Consider the following 15,622-nt stretch of genomic DNA (forward strand, 5'->3'; position numbering starts at 1 on the left):
AAAAACTAATTTATTGACTAATTATTTAATAATTTAATCGGGGTTTACATATGGTGTTTTACATATTATCAAAAATACACGGCCCTAGAATAATTTATATATTAATAAGTTTAGAGAATTCACATTTTAAAATTTAGTTTAAGAGAATTTGGTAATATTGATCCCTCCTTATTTTATTTAAATAAAAAAGCCTCTAAACCAAGTCAGACTGATTTACATATGTTTGGATATTTATTCTCTCTCATATCTGCTAAGAATTTTATTAAATATAAAAAAATAATTTCATTAAATCAGATTAATTATTAATATTTGGTAAAATAATATAATTATAAACATTACATAACTTATACTAATATTCAATATTAAAAAATTAAATTCAAAACAAATTAAATAAATAATAAAAAATTTTGTATAAAAATATTATATATATACTCGTTTGATGTATTCTCTTTTGTTTGTTAGTTCTGTTGCTAAAAAAAAATAAAAGTCAAATGTAGCTGATTAATTTCAAAAAATAATAATAAGTAATAACCAAAATAAATTTTAAAAAATAATAATAAGTAATAACCAAAATAAATTGATGAGTAATTACTCAAATTAGTCTTTAAGAATTAATAAAATTGATACTTTAGTTTCTAAAAAAAATTAATACATATATCAATCTTTAAAAATTTATTCCGACAGATAAATCAATTTTCAATTTATTTTTCGACAGAATAATTATCCAAATTAGTCCTCAAAAATTTTAAAAGCGAATATTTTTGTCTCCACTTCGGATAAAAAATGACTACGTCATCACCGAGCACGGCGTATTTCTTAAATACCTTGCCTGGATATTCTTGTTCTGCCGCTACCCACACCACTAAGTGGTGAGATAGAGCAAAGAGTGGTCTCATTCCTGCTTCAACCAGAGTTGGGGAGATGGCAAAACAAATTAATACATAGATCAATCTCTAATTTTTTTCTTATCAGACATAATAATCTTTCGTCTATTTTACTTTTATTATATATCAACCGTATTATTATTAGCTTAGTTTTGTGCATGTGAACGATGACACTAGTATATTGATACACTCTTTTCGTTAGAAACAAGCAAAATGAATAATGATGCTTTGTAATCCAAATTAAAATATTTTTTTAATACAAACATGTTTTTTTGAAATAAGACATCTTTTGATTATATTAAATACAAAAATATCAAATAGTTTCACCTTTGAATTTTTTATAAAATAATCTCTAATAATTTTATTGAACATTATTATTATTATTATTATTATTATTATTATTATTATTATTATTATTATTATTATTATTATTATTATTATTATTATTATTATTATTATTATTCAGTGTATATATAGATATATATTATGTAAAAGCTCTTTTTATATTATAAATACATACATAAAAATCTAATGAATAAATTTTATCATTATTTTTGTCCAAAAAATTATGACACAGTGTTATTGTGTAATTAATAATAATAATAATTTATTTTATTTTATTTTACTTTTTTTATAAACAATGAATTGTTATCACCCTAATAATACATTATGATGGACTTACGACTCGTGTGTGGGGGGATGGGTTCTGAATTCCGATGATCACTGATGGGTCTGCTTCCAATAACTACTTTAGAAAAATGATAAAATGCACACACACACACACACACACACAAGTCTAAGGGGGTCCTCTCACATGATTTGTCTTTTCCTCCTTTGGTGTTTTATGATATGGTGTTTGAAAAGCTTTGTTTATGCTTTGAGCTTTTTGGGGAACCCCCACCCTCATAAGGAAGGAAGAGGGAACCGTCCAAGAATTCCATGGGTCTCCGATGTTGATAGGGGAAGAAAGTGATTGATTGTGTTCTTCTTTTCTTTGGAGGTCTTTAAATATGTTTTTCTTAAAGTGACACCTAGATAGCAACCTTTGCGAACGTATCATATCTCTGCTTTCATTAAGTCATAATTACGGTTAATCTTTAATTTAAAAACCATTTTTTTAATCAACAATCATTCAGCCAATTGTTTCCCTCTCTCTCTTATTAATTCCTTAATTGAACTTTGTTATTTTATAAAAACCCATCCAAACTCATATATACAATAAGGTTATATAATTTAACACAAAAAGTATTTAAAAATTTTATTTAACTAATTTTATTTTTTAAAATTAAAATTATATTTGACATGTGCTTTAAAATAATATAACTGTCCATTCTTATTCAGTTATTCATATAAATAAAAGTAACGAAACTTTAAAAGTTAGTGGTTATCATTTCTAAAAATACAATTTTTTTAAGAGTATGTAAGTTTTTATTTTTAATTAGAATATTTTAAAAAAGAATTATTACTTATATGTTAATAGATATAAATTAAAGATACAAACTTTTTTACTAATGATATAAATATGTAATGAAATCAATTTATTTTTGTATAATAATAATAATAGAAGATTCAAATTTTACCTTATTTATATCGTAATTTATTATTTTAAAAGTAAATTCTTAAATGAAATTTAGATCTATAATTTATATTAGTCATTGAATTACAAATTGAGGAACATCGTGAATAATAATAATAATAATAATAATAATAATAATAATAATAATAATAATAATAATAATAATAATGTTGGATGGTAGTTAGAGAGGGAGTGGAGAAGCAGTACCAGTTATTTTGTGAGGGCTTAGGGTGATGATGGCCACATTCGCATGTGGGCAACCTGTTATGATTGTGACTCATGTAAATCATAGTCCATTCATTTATGTTACGAAAATAAAAATATGAAACGATTATGTCACTCACAATATTAATTACATTTGGATTTGCCTAGGTAGTATTTTTCTCCCTTCAATTTATGTTTGAATAATTTAATTTCCCAATACACAAAATCGATTCAAGTTTCCTATCAACCTAAGCCTTTTCTTTTTCGTCTATGTATAATAATTTATTGATTTTTAATATTTCCGGGGCTAATTAAGTCAAAATCTCTGAGATATGTTGCACGATAAGAAATTATATAATTAGTTAGTCTTTTTTGTTTTCGGAGTCCGGCCCAATCACAACTTATTAGTCTTAGTTTTCTTTAGTTTTTATTGGTTGCAACAATTCTTTTGTTTTAAATACCAAAAAAAAAATTTTCTTTTATTTTTATATATGTATGCATTAACAATTTAATATATCTATTTAGCTAGCAGGTTACAGTTGTAACTAATAAAATTGTCTTGACAAAATATATAAATAACAAACCAAATTAATTATGTGAAAAGGTTATTTCAACAAACAAAAAAAAAATGGTATATATTTGTGATATTTTAAAGGTGCTAATATTTATGCATAAAATATGATTATTTATCAGCTAAACGCAATGGTGTGACTTTTTTCTTGTTTTCGTGTGAGTTTCTCTAATCCTTTTTATTTAATTATTCCCCCCAGTCTTTTCAACATAATGATGATCATTTTTTTTGTTTTAAAAAATTTGATGTTCAATCAATTGAAAGATCAAAATCTTTTGGAGAATCGGAGACTTTCTTCTAAATATGAGTTCATTTTGTTCTTAAAAAAATTAGTAATATTACTAGTCGATTAATAGGGCTACTTTTTTTACATATGAAACTTTTTTGTAAAGTTAAAAAAATAGATTTTTTTTTTTGGAATTTAGCAGGAATTTAAGGACGAATATAGAATAAAGTGAAATCGTTAAAAACCATTTGTAATTAAAAAAAAATATTAAAAAGTAAAATCGCCAAGACGATTTGTTTTTTTTTTTTTGAAAGATAAAAAAATGTTAAATCGCTTGGTTGAAAAAAAATTTAAAAAAATTGACCGATGTTGGTTTAAAAAAAATTAATTACTTAATATTACTCATTAGAAAACAACAAAAATGAATCAACAAAAATTTTACACATCTAAAAGTTGAAAAATTATACATTCAAAATTTTAAAAATTATACATTTAAAATGAATATCTGCTGAGTTTTATTATTATTGTTCATATAGAATAATAGATTGGCCGAAACAATGGTTTAAGGTGTATATCAATAGTCATAATCACAAGTCCTTTTTACTTCGCCTTAGGTCACAATCTACAAGTTAGCATTTGATGCATCATGGCCAACATTTTCTGAATTTCAAAGTCTCTGTTTAGAGTAATTAATTAACAATTCAAGAAGACAAAACACACAGAGACTCAGTCCATACCTTCAATCAAAATCTCTGTCTCTTTCTTTCCTTCTTTCCTTGTCATTTTTTGGGGAGATCCACATTCCCAACACGTATAGCCGCACAAATTTCTTGAATCTATCCCTGTTAACCAAAACGTTAACATCACATAATTTTGTTTTATATATTTAGTATTTGTGAATTGGTAATATATAATCCTTGGAGTGAAACATCAACAACTTAATTTATTACTCTAGTTAGTTAAGTTACCTAATATGCGAATACAACACACCCAACTCGTATGAATAGGACTATCAAAATAAGTCAAATATGTTGTAAGATAAATAAATAAATAAAACAGATATAAAATATAAAAATATAAATAGATAATTTTAATATTAATATTTTTTAATATTAGTATTTTAATATAATTAAGATAGAACATATGTATTTTAATAAATGAAGAGAAAGAGAGAAGTATTTTATGTAGGAGTAATTTTTTATTTTGTGTACTATGTCTCAAGTTATTAAGTCTTATTTATACATTTATGAGTTCATCATTTTCAAATTTTATTAAACATTGGTCTTCTGTAAGAATTTTAAGTTTTTCTCTTGAAAACTTCAGCCGCCTATATTACTAGTGGACATCCACCTCATGTCCTCATCCATCCTTATTACAAAACTTCTCCTTAGATAATCATTTAAGAATATGCCTCGTTAAATTTTATTAAAGAAAAATTTAATGAAAAAAAACTTTTATGAAGAAAAAAGAGTACAATATCATTTGTGATGATGACTATCTCGTTAAAAATATTGTCAAGAAAAATCCAATAGGGATAAAAACTTGATCAAGGGGAAAAGAGTACAGCCTCCCCATCTTGTCGACATTATTTAATATTTCGAAATCGGTGCATCCTCCCCATCTTGTCGACATTATTTAATATTTCGAAATCGGTGCATTCCAATATGATATACCAATATTTCAAATGAGGATTTTGGAAGTGACTTTGTAAATAGATATGCTAGATTATCATTTGAGTGGATCTGTTAGACATCAATTGTTTCTTGATTTTGAAGGTCATGAGCGAAGAGGAATAGCGAAGAAGAATTTGGGAGAAATATGCTTTGTTTAATCACTTTTGATGTATCCATCCTTAAGTTGAGCAATGCATGCTGTATTATTTTCAAATAGAATGCTTGGAGCTATTTTATAATCAATCAGTCCACATGATGACATAATATATTGGATTAAACCTTGAGCAAAAAACACTTGCGACTTGCTTCATGTATCGCTAGTATTTCAACATGATTAAATAATGTTGCTGCTATCGTCTGTTTCATAGACCTCCATGATATAGCTGTATCACCATATGTGAATATGTATCCTGTTAGAGATCTTCCTTTGTGTGAATCAGACAAGTATCCAACATTTGCATAGCCAGCTAATTGTTATTTGGATTCATATGGGTAAAACAAACCCATATCAACTATTCCATTAAAATATCAAAAATTTTGTTTGATTCCATTCCAATGTCTTCTGGTTGGAGAGGAACTATACGTTATTAGTAAATTCACCGTAAATGATATGTCAGGTCGTATATGCAAGAGATACATTAGTGCTCCAATGGCAATAAAATATGGTACTTCAAGACCAATGATATCTTCATTTTCTTCTTTAGGACGGAATTGATCATTTTCCACATCTAGAAACCTTACGATCATTGGGGTACTTAATGGATGTGACTTATCCATATAAAATCTCTACAAGATCTTTTATGTGTATGTTGTTTGATGAATAAAGATTCTATTTTTTGTATGCTCGATCTGCAGGTCGAGACAAACTTTAGTCTTTTCAAGATCTTTCATCTCAAATTCTTCTTTATAATTGTTGGAATCTCTTTAGGGGTTCTAATGATATTTAAATCATCAACATACATACATAGCAATTATAATGAATCCAGATGCAGATTTCTTTATGAAAATACACGGACAAATATTGTCATTCTTAAATTCATTTTTTTGCCAGATACTCATTAAGACGATTATACCACATTCATCCAGACTGCTTTAGACCGTATAAAGATCTTTGTAAATTTACTGAGTATAACCCTGTAAATATTCGTAGGATAGTTTAGATATTTTTAGTTCTTCATGGAGTTTCATATATATATATATATATATATATATATATATATATCACAATCTAATGATATGCATAAATAGGTTGTTACCACATCCATTAGATGCATATGTAGTTTATGGTATGCAAATAAATTAACCAAATAACACAATGTTATTGCATCTATTATAAGGGAGTATGTTTCTTCATATTTTCTACCTGACCTTTGTGAAAAGTCTTGCGCCACAAGTCGAATTTTGTAGCGTACAACTTCATTTTTCTCATTTCATTTTCTCACAAATACCTATTTGTATCCAACAGGTTTTACATCTTCTGGTGTACGAACTACAAGTCCAAAAACTTCATGTTTTGCAAGTAAGTCTAACTTAGCCTTCATAGATTCTTCCCATTTTTTGGCCAATTATTTCTTTGTCAACATTCTTTGACCATTCTTGGCTCAAGATTATTACTTTCATGCATGATGTGTAATGCCATATTATATGCAAATATTTCATTGACAATTATTTTATTTCACTTTTATTTTTCTCCTGTAAAGATATAACTTATCAAAATCTCATTATTTTCACAAATTTAGTATTTTCAAGTACTTGAACGTCTTCTCGCGTCAAAATTATATCAGAATTTTAGACAACTGCAAGTGTTTTTACTATGCCTTTATCCTTTTCAATAGAAATAATATTTATCTCCTTTTTTTCGAGAATTTTTATTTTTAGAACCAACAGGCCTACCATGCTTTTGACGTGAATTTGTTTTAATGGCCACTTGTCTGATTGGGACATCAATTCGAATTAGATCATTTTCACCTAGTATATAGGATTTAGTAATCCTTTTTGTATCAGAAAATGCACCAAGCAATTCATTTGCTATTCTTTACAAGTGTATAATCTTTTGAACTTCTAGTTCACATTGTTCTGATCGAAGATCTAAATGCATTAAGGATGATGCGTTTCAATTGAGTTCTTTTTCAAGAAGCTTATTCTCTCTCCAAAATATTAAAAATTTTGATTCATCAAAATGACAGTCTGCAAATCGAGCTTTAAACACTTCTCCTGTTTGTATCTCAAGATACCTCACTATAGAGGAGAAATCACATCTCACATAAATTTCTAATTTTCTTTGGGGTTTCATTTTGGTACAAGAATGTGAGGTAATTGGAACATATATCGCACACTTAAATATCCTCAAATGAGAAATATTTGGCTGCTGGCCAAAAGCTAATTCCAGAGGATAGAATTGACGATAACTTGTTGGCTTCAATCGAATAAGTGCTGCAACATGTAAAATGGCATGCCCCAAGCAAAGGTCGAGAGATTTGTTCTCATAAGTAAGGATCTAGCAATCAATTGGAGCCGTTTAATAAGTGACTATTCTAGCCCATTTTTTGTATTAATATGAGCTATTGGATATTCAACACTTATACTATTTGTCATGTAATAAGCATCAAAGGCTTAGAAAGTAAATTCACCAACATGATCAAGATGAATTGCTTTGATTAGATTTTCTGGAAATGTGCTTTTAATTGAATAATTTGAGCAAGTAATCTCGCAAATGTTAGGTTGTGAGAAGACAATAAGTACACACGTGACCATCTCGATGATGCGTCTAATAAAACTATAAAATATTTAAAAGATCCACATGGTGGATGAATAAGTTCACATATATCGTCTTAAATCCTTTCTAGTAATTTAGAAGACTCAAATCCAATCTTTACTGGTGATGGCCTTGAAATTAAATTTTCCTAAGAATATGCAGTACAACAAAATTCACTAGATATAAGAATCTTCTGGTTCTTTAATGAATGTCCATGAAAATTTTCAATAATTCTTTGTATCATGGTTGTTCCAGGATGCCCCAATCGATTATGCCAAATTATGAATTTATTTAGGCTAGTAAACTTCTGGTTTACAATGACATGTGATTCAATTACACTAATTTTAGTATAATATAACCTAGAAGAAAGTGAGTACAACTTTTCTAATATTTTTTATTTTAATCATGAGTTATGATACATAAGTACTCATGATTTTTCTCATTTGTTGTTTCAATATGATATCCATTTCGGCGAATATCTTTAAAACTCAACAAGTTCCTTAGAGACTTAGTAGACAATAGTGCATTATTTATTATGAATTTTGTTCCGTCGAAAAACAAAATTATAACTTTTCCAAAGAATATTCTTCTTTTGACCTAAGATGAGTAAAATATATATTACTTTTAAGAATGGTATACAAACTTGTACTATTCGCAAGACAAATATCTTCATTATATATCCTTGTTATTTTTTTTAAAGACAAATAATAATAATAAAATAAGTAGTAATACATGCGCAGTAAAATTGTATTCCTGATTGGAATTATTTTTTTAAGAAGCATTGTACATAAAAATAGTGTCATATACTAAAATTTTTTTATTATTATTTTAGAACTTGACACATTTAATAATTTTAAAATTCATAAATATAAATAAATATTTTATTAAACATTATTTATATACATCATACTTCAAATTTAAATACATAGAGAATAAAACTTAACAAAAAAAATTTACATTATTTATTTACATAAATACTTAACGAATGTAAATATTAAACTTTTTCATTGTTGATCAAATGGTCAATATTTTCTTCAAGATCCTAAAAAAAATCAGATACTTCATAATGAGTGGTGTAATTTTCAGCAACATATTTTGAAATAAAATTTGTTTTCTTTCCTTTGTCATCATTTTTCAAAGATACTTGATAAAGATCAACTAAATGCCTTGGGATACGACAGGTACATGATCAATAATCCTTTCTATCACAACAGAAATATTTATCCTCTGTTAATTTATTTTGCCCATTATTTTTTTTATCCCACTTTTGGTGAGATCCTTTCTTGTGAATATAATTTTTCTTTCTTCCATAATTTTTCTTGTTACCAAAACCTTGCCACCTACCTCTTCTTGGGTTATGATTTGCCGCATTTATTTCAGGAATTGGGACGGTGCCAGTTGAACGCGCTTTATGATTTTTTAAAAGCAATTCATTGTTACATTTAGCAACAAGAAGGTAAAAAATTAGCTCAAAATATTTTTTAAATTCTTTTTCTCAATACTACTGCTGCAGGAGCACATTTGAAGCATAGAAGGTCGAGAAAGTTTTCTCTAACACATGTCATTATCAGTTATATTTTTCCCACATAATTTCATTCGTGAGGTAATTTGGAACATTATTGAATTGTATTCATTTATAGATTTAAAATCCTGTAGATACAAGTGTGTCCACTCATATCGGGTTTGAGGAAGTATCAGTGTCTTTTGATGATTATACCTTTTTTTAAGATTCTTTTACAGATTTGCAAGATCTTTTAGTGTGAGATATTTATTTTTCAATTATTTGTCAAGTTGACGATGAAAGAAGATCATGGCCTTGACGTTATCCTTTTAGGATACATTATTTTCAGCCTTAATAGTATCTCCAAAATCCATCGAATCAAGATGAATTTCGGCATCTAATATCTATGATAAGTAGTTATTTTTAGATATATCAAAAGTATTAAATTCAAAATGAGAGAGTTTTGACATAATGAAAATTTATTATTTAAATCTTCTTAAATTTTGATCAGAGTCTTATGCTGATAACGTCTTACAGGATAAATGAATAGGAAAAAAATAGATATAAAATATAAAAATATAAATAAATAATTCTAGTATTAATAATTTTTAATATTAGTATTTCAATATAACTGAGATAATGTATTTCAATATGTGAAGAGAAAGAGAGAAATGTTTTATGCAGGAGTTATCTTTCACTATTATGTCTCAAGTTATAAAATTTTATTTATACATGGATGAGTTTATCATTTTCAAACTTTTTTAAAAATTGATTTTTCATAAGAATCTTAAGTTTTTTCTTTAAAAATTTCAACCGTCTATATTATTAATGAGTATCTACCTCATGCACCCTTATCATAACAAAATATTTTAGAGTAATTTATATAATCTGTCGGATTGACTATAAATAAATAAAAAATAAATAGGTTTTATATAATTTATAGACTTAAACGGATCAAACCGGATCCGTTTAATAATTTTACTTACAAAATTTTTTTATATATTATTTAGTGGTGTAATATTTTTTATTTTTTTTATTTAAAAATAGGATATATATTAACAATATAGATTGAATTCTAAAGGGTTTTTTTTAGCATAAAAGCTTGATATTGTGTTAAGATTGTCTCTCAAGTCTCAACAAAGTTTTAGTTTTTTGAATTAAAAGTACTTCAATGATTTTATATCAGACAACTATACAATTATGTTCGAAGCTTCAATGACATGATAAAATTTAGCATGACCTTATTAAATAAAATTGAGAACTAATAAAATGTTTCCTTAAGGATTAAGAGTCCAGGCATTTATTAGAATAGAAAAGACAAAGCCTCAAGTCTCGAGAGTCATTTAACTAATTAAAATGTTCATTATTTGAAGTAACTAGTATAACGCATTGCATACGTAAGTTGTGGATTGACATTTTCATAAATAAAATTAAGAGTAGAGTAATAAACAAGTTTTTGAAATATATATTTTTTGGATATATTAATTTATAAAAAAATACAAATAAATTTTTTTACAATCGCATACATAAAAATATTACCTTTAAGTTAGTTATTATGATCAGAATAAAAAATTTTAATTTAAACGTAATTTATTCAGATTTATTATCACGAAAATTACACTAAAATCTTTAGAGATTTATATATTATTTTACTTACAAATTAGTTATTCTGTGAATTTGTCCCACCAATAATCAAATTGAAGCATGAATTCTACTTTATTGGGGGAAGGTAGCTAAATGATATATTCTAATGGATGAATGTGAAAATGTTGAATATGATGACCTCAAATGTTAAAAGAGTTGGAGTTAGAGAGAGAGAGAGGGGTGCGTGTTTGAGTTTACAAAGAATATGAAAGGGAAAGGGAAGAAAGTGGTGGTGGTGGATGGAGGTGTTTGAAAGCGAAAGATTTTGACTAGTTATAACAAATGACAAACAATAACAATAATAATTGTAGACACGGAACTGCCCTTTTATCATTTTATTATTTCAATTCAATATTCATATATGCATGTCACTTTCACCAACTTGTGCTTTCGTTTTTAGGGGATGTTCCTAAAGTCGGTTCCTTCCATGTTATTTTGTGTTTTGTATATATGTCACAAAATATAAAAACAATAAAAATTAGGCATAAAATAAAAAAAATATTACTTTTTTTTTAAAAAAAATGTATCCCGGAAGTTACACTATAGTATAAGGGGATAAAATTAAAAGGCTTGTTGACATAAAACAATAATAGTTAAGGCATGTTTTTTTATACTTGCCTGATATCCAAAACTTTTTTCCAACTAATAAGTAGTTTTTGGTGAGAGATTGAAATTTAGATTAGTGGTAAGAAATTTGAACTAAAATTTTAGTCTCAAATTATAAAATTTTAGTTTTTTTAGTATTTCTAGAAAGTAAATATAGAAAGGATTAAAATTTCTAAGATTGAAAACTGAAATTTTAATATTATTTTTAAAAAAATACTTTCGTTTAATTTTATAAAATCTAAATTTATTTTTTAATTTTTATATTTATCTTAAACTAAATATAATATTTAAACATAATTCAGTCTAATATATTTTATATTAAATACAATATAAAGACAGAATTAAATCTTTGTCTTTTAATTTCTGTCATAGTTGTATATACTAAGTCTTAATTTTTTTTTATAGTATCTCATAACTCGACAGATTAAAGACTAATTTATTTACGAATTTAAATTTTATTTAAAAATTTATTACTAACTAATGAATTACCATATGCACGACTCAATATTTAGTTAAACATACTAGTAAACTAACGACGAGACTAATTCAAATTAATTCACCAGACCTTAAATTTAAGACCTGCTTAAGCGAATTTAAGGCAGGACAAAGCCTGGTTGGTCAAGAGTTAAAGTGTCTAAAACTTAATTTTCCGAAATATGGGTTTGGACCTCATTGGTTGGCCAGCAGAAAGAGTTCCACTTGCCAACTGTCTGTCTTTAGTAAGCCCATTGGGCCCAGAATGTATTATTTGTTTATCTTCTATCAACCTTTTTTAAACTTTTTTGAGTTATCTGGAGAGTTGAGACTTTCAATGCATATTGGTAAGATACTGCACAATCATGACAAATATGGTGGCTCTGTGACATAATAATGTTGTGTGTGTCCCCCATACCTTAATGGTGTTTTTAATGTCACAACTTCAACATTGGATGCTGATTGGTGGGACCCAAAAATAAAAGGAGTTAAAGCTTAAACACAATAATGCCCACTTTGCTAGGGAACTTGATAATAATGCTGATGAATGATGATAGGATAAGATACACGCATGTCAGAGATATAGATCTGCCACTAATATATGACTCTACCTTTTTTAATTTTTTTTTAATTTTTTATCTATAAGGACATAAAAATCAGTGAGAAACTTTGCCTTTTGGTGAAGCAACTTTCAAAAGGGTGCTTATACATTTTGAAGGTCAGTGTCATAGTTTGGTTCATATTTTTCTTTGTTTGGTAGACTTAGTTTCTCACTTGAATAAGAGGGTCTAAAATTACAGATTGTGAAGGAAACATGGCATGGAGTTTCGTTTAGCAGGTTTGAATATTTTGTTCATTGGCTGTTTTTTTATTAGTACAAAGCTTTGAGATATATATGAATCAAATTCATTGAAAATTTTTATTTTTTTCTGAACAAATAAGATGAGGGGTTTGTTAATGTTTCAATTCTTCATGGCTGTGTTGCCCCTCTTCATATTGCTGTTGAGGTTAGGTTTGTTCTAAAAATTTTAGTTTATCAAAGTTTAAATCATTTTCTAAAACTTATGCTCAAATTCAAGAAAGTTTTATTCTATACACATTAATTTCACAAAATTCTCAACATATAAACTAGTTTCTTTTTCACATCTTAGTTTCTTGTGCAGCCCTTTTGCTTGGATATGTTGACTTTTCTTGGCCTGTTCGTGAACCAATCTTCTCTGTTTTCATTCCATATTTCAGCACAATCTTTAGGGTTATTGACCATAGCAATGGAAATAATGGCATATACACTCTTCTATTATTGCTTAGTAGATTTGTTTTAACCACACATACTTTCTTAAATCATTGATTCATCCCTTCACAATTTAAATTTGCATGTGAGTGTTACTGTTCTCTGTTTATACACTGCAGTTTAGTACTCTTTCTCTGTTTCATAGAGTAACACCTTAAGTAGTTCCAATTTCAAAAATAAGAAAAAACTACATATCTCTTTTCTTACAATGATAGTTCACAAAAAAAAAAAAAATCAAAACTCCCTTGAAGAGTAATTGAATATACTTTTTGCTCTATGAACCAAAATTTTGAAAACAACTCTTTAATGATTGTTATTTATGAAAACAAATACTTGATTTTATACACGTATATATGTTTACAATATATAATGAAATAGAAGAGAAGTGGAGAAGATGATGCTTTTGGTTTTAAGAAGCGAGTTCAAAAATTATATTCTAGTAGTGTCCATAAAAATTGCTATATATTAACATTGTAACAGTTAATCAGTTATTATCTTTATCCAGTAAAATAATAAAATAGAAAAGCAGCTTAAAGATACATGAAAATGTAGCACAAATTGTGGTCATTTGAAGTATTATGGAAAAAAGCTTGTTCAACAGCGAATAATGCAAGTGCCATTGAACTATATTCTCAGTATTCGCTGTGCACGTCCCATGCCAATAGTGGAAGAGTAATACTACCACATGGATGCACACGTTTCAAGTGACATTGATATATGAAAGTCAATGATATTGTTCAATATATGGCTTCCTCAATGTTTTTCATTTTTCTGAACCTTTTTGTAAAGAGAAATAGAGAATAGATGCTCTATAGAATAACACTAGAATTCTTGGAAATTCAAAATTAAATCCCTCTATAATTAGTTCTTTTTTGAAGTGATAGATGAAAAAGTTGTATTTCTTTGCATTTTCTAGCTCGGCAAACATTCGAAACTTGAGTGGACAGTTAAAGTAATTATTCGCCTAATCCAAATTGATTAAAATATAGTTGTATTTCTTTCATTTTATAATAGTTACAAAAATTTTGATATACAAATATTTTATATTATGTAAAATTTATAGAAGGACTACATTCAAAAAGTATAATAGTTATTTTCATAGTAGTAATCCGGCTATTTCATAATAGTTGGATTTCTCTAAATTTTGCATTGAAATTCTAAAGTGATAATCAAATGAGATTTGCTATTTCTAAAAGAATGCCAACAGCCCAACACAGTAAAAGAATAGGATATATTCTTTCAATTATGATATATTTGTCTAAACACAAAAGAACTATTTATTTCTAATATCAAAACAAAAATTAATTATTATTTTCTTCAATCACACCCTTAATTAGTTATGAATTAAGAATTTAAGATTCATTAATTATTTATTTTTATTTATTGATAATTTGTCCACTATTCATATTATCTTGATAACTTTTTTATTTGATGTGGGACTAACTAAATAATTACACAGCTGATCTCTGTGAATAAATTACATCTTCAAATTGGTATTGACAATTTGACATTCTTTTGCTATAAAATTTGGTAGAAAAAAATGTCTATAAACTCAACAATCCAGTGCAATTTTTTAAGAGATTTTTCATTCTCTTCGATAATAAAAAAAAACTTATTTTCTCTGAAAAAACATGGTCGTCCTTTTATTTTTAAATTTTCAAATTTTAGAAAACATGTTTACTTTGATAATTGTTTTTTCAAAAAAATAAAAACACTGAAAACATGATACTTCTGTTCAAATCATTATTTGAAATTAGAAAAGCATGTTTAATGTAACCAAATGGGATATTACTTAGCAAGTTGAAACATGATGTTAAGTTTGTCCAATACAGCTACAAGTTTAAGTATGGGGTAGCAAATCTAGCAGTGTTCTATTTGTTTAGTTTCTTGCTTATAAAACATATGGGTATAGTTTAATAAAAAAAATAATCTCATGGACAACTCCATATTTATGAAAAGAAATATTATGCAACCACATTATTTACAAATTGATTTGATGTGCTCAATATTTAACGTAAACTTTTTACAAATTGATCTTATATATAATTATCATAACTAATGATCACTGTTATCTACAAAAAATTGTGCTTTTTTTAGATAACAGTGGAAACCTTCATGTTTATACTGAGTATAATCATGGCACTTGATTGGTTGCTCATACGATTAAAGTACACACAACTATAATTGAAATATTAAATAATTTAGAACCATATTTGA

General features: G+C 26.7%; 1 long non-coding RNA gene across 1 annotated transcript; it reads left to right on the forward strand.

Annotated features, from left to right (window-relative positions):
* The first annotated feature begins 12,689 nt into the window (after nt 1-12,689).
* Nucleotides 12,690-14,313, forward strand: LOC112802515 (uncharacterized). Its single transcript, XR_011882387.1, has 3 exons — nt 12,690-12,832; nt 12,915-12,952; nt 13,278-14,313. It is a non-coding gene; the product is annotated as an uncharacterized lncRNA (long non-coding RNA).
* The last annotated feature ends 1,309 nt before the right edge of the window (nt 14,314-15,622 follow it).

The sequence above is a fragment of the Arachis hypogaea genome, chromosome 5 (genome assembly GCF_003086295.3).
Source record: "Arachis hypogaea cultivar Tifrunner chromosome 5, arahy.Tifrunner.gnm2.J5K5, whole genome shotgun sequence".
Taxonomy (NCBI): domain Eukaryota; kingdom Viridiplantae; phylum Streptophyta; class Magnoliopsida; order Fabales; family Fabaceae; genus Arachis; species Arachis hypogaea.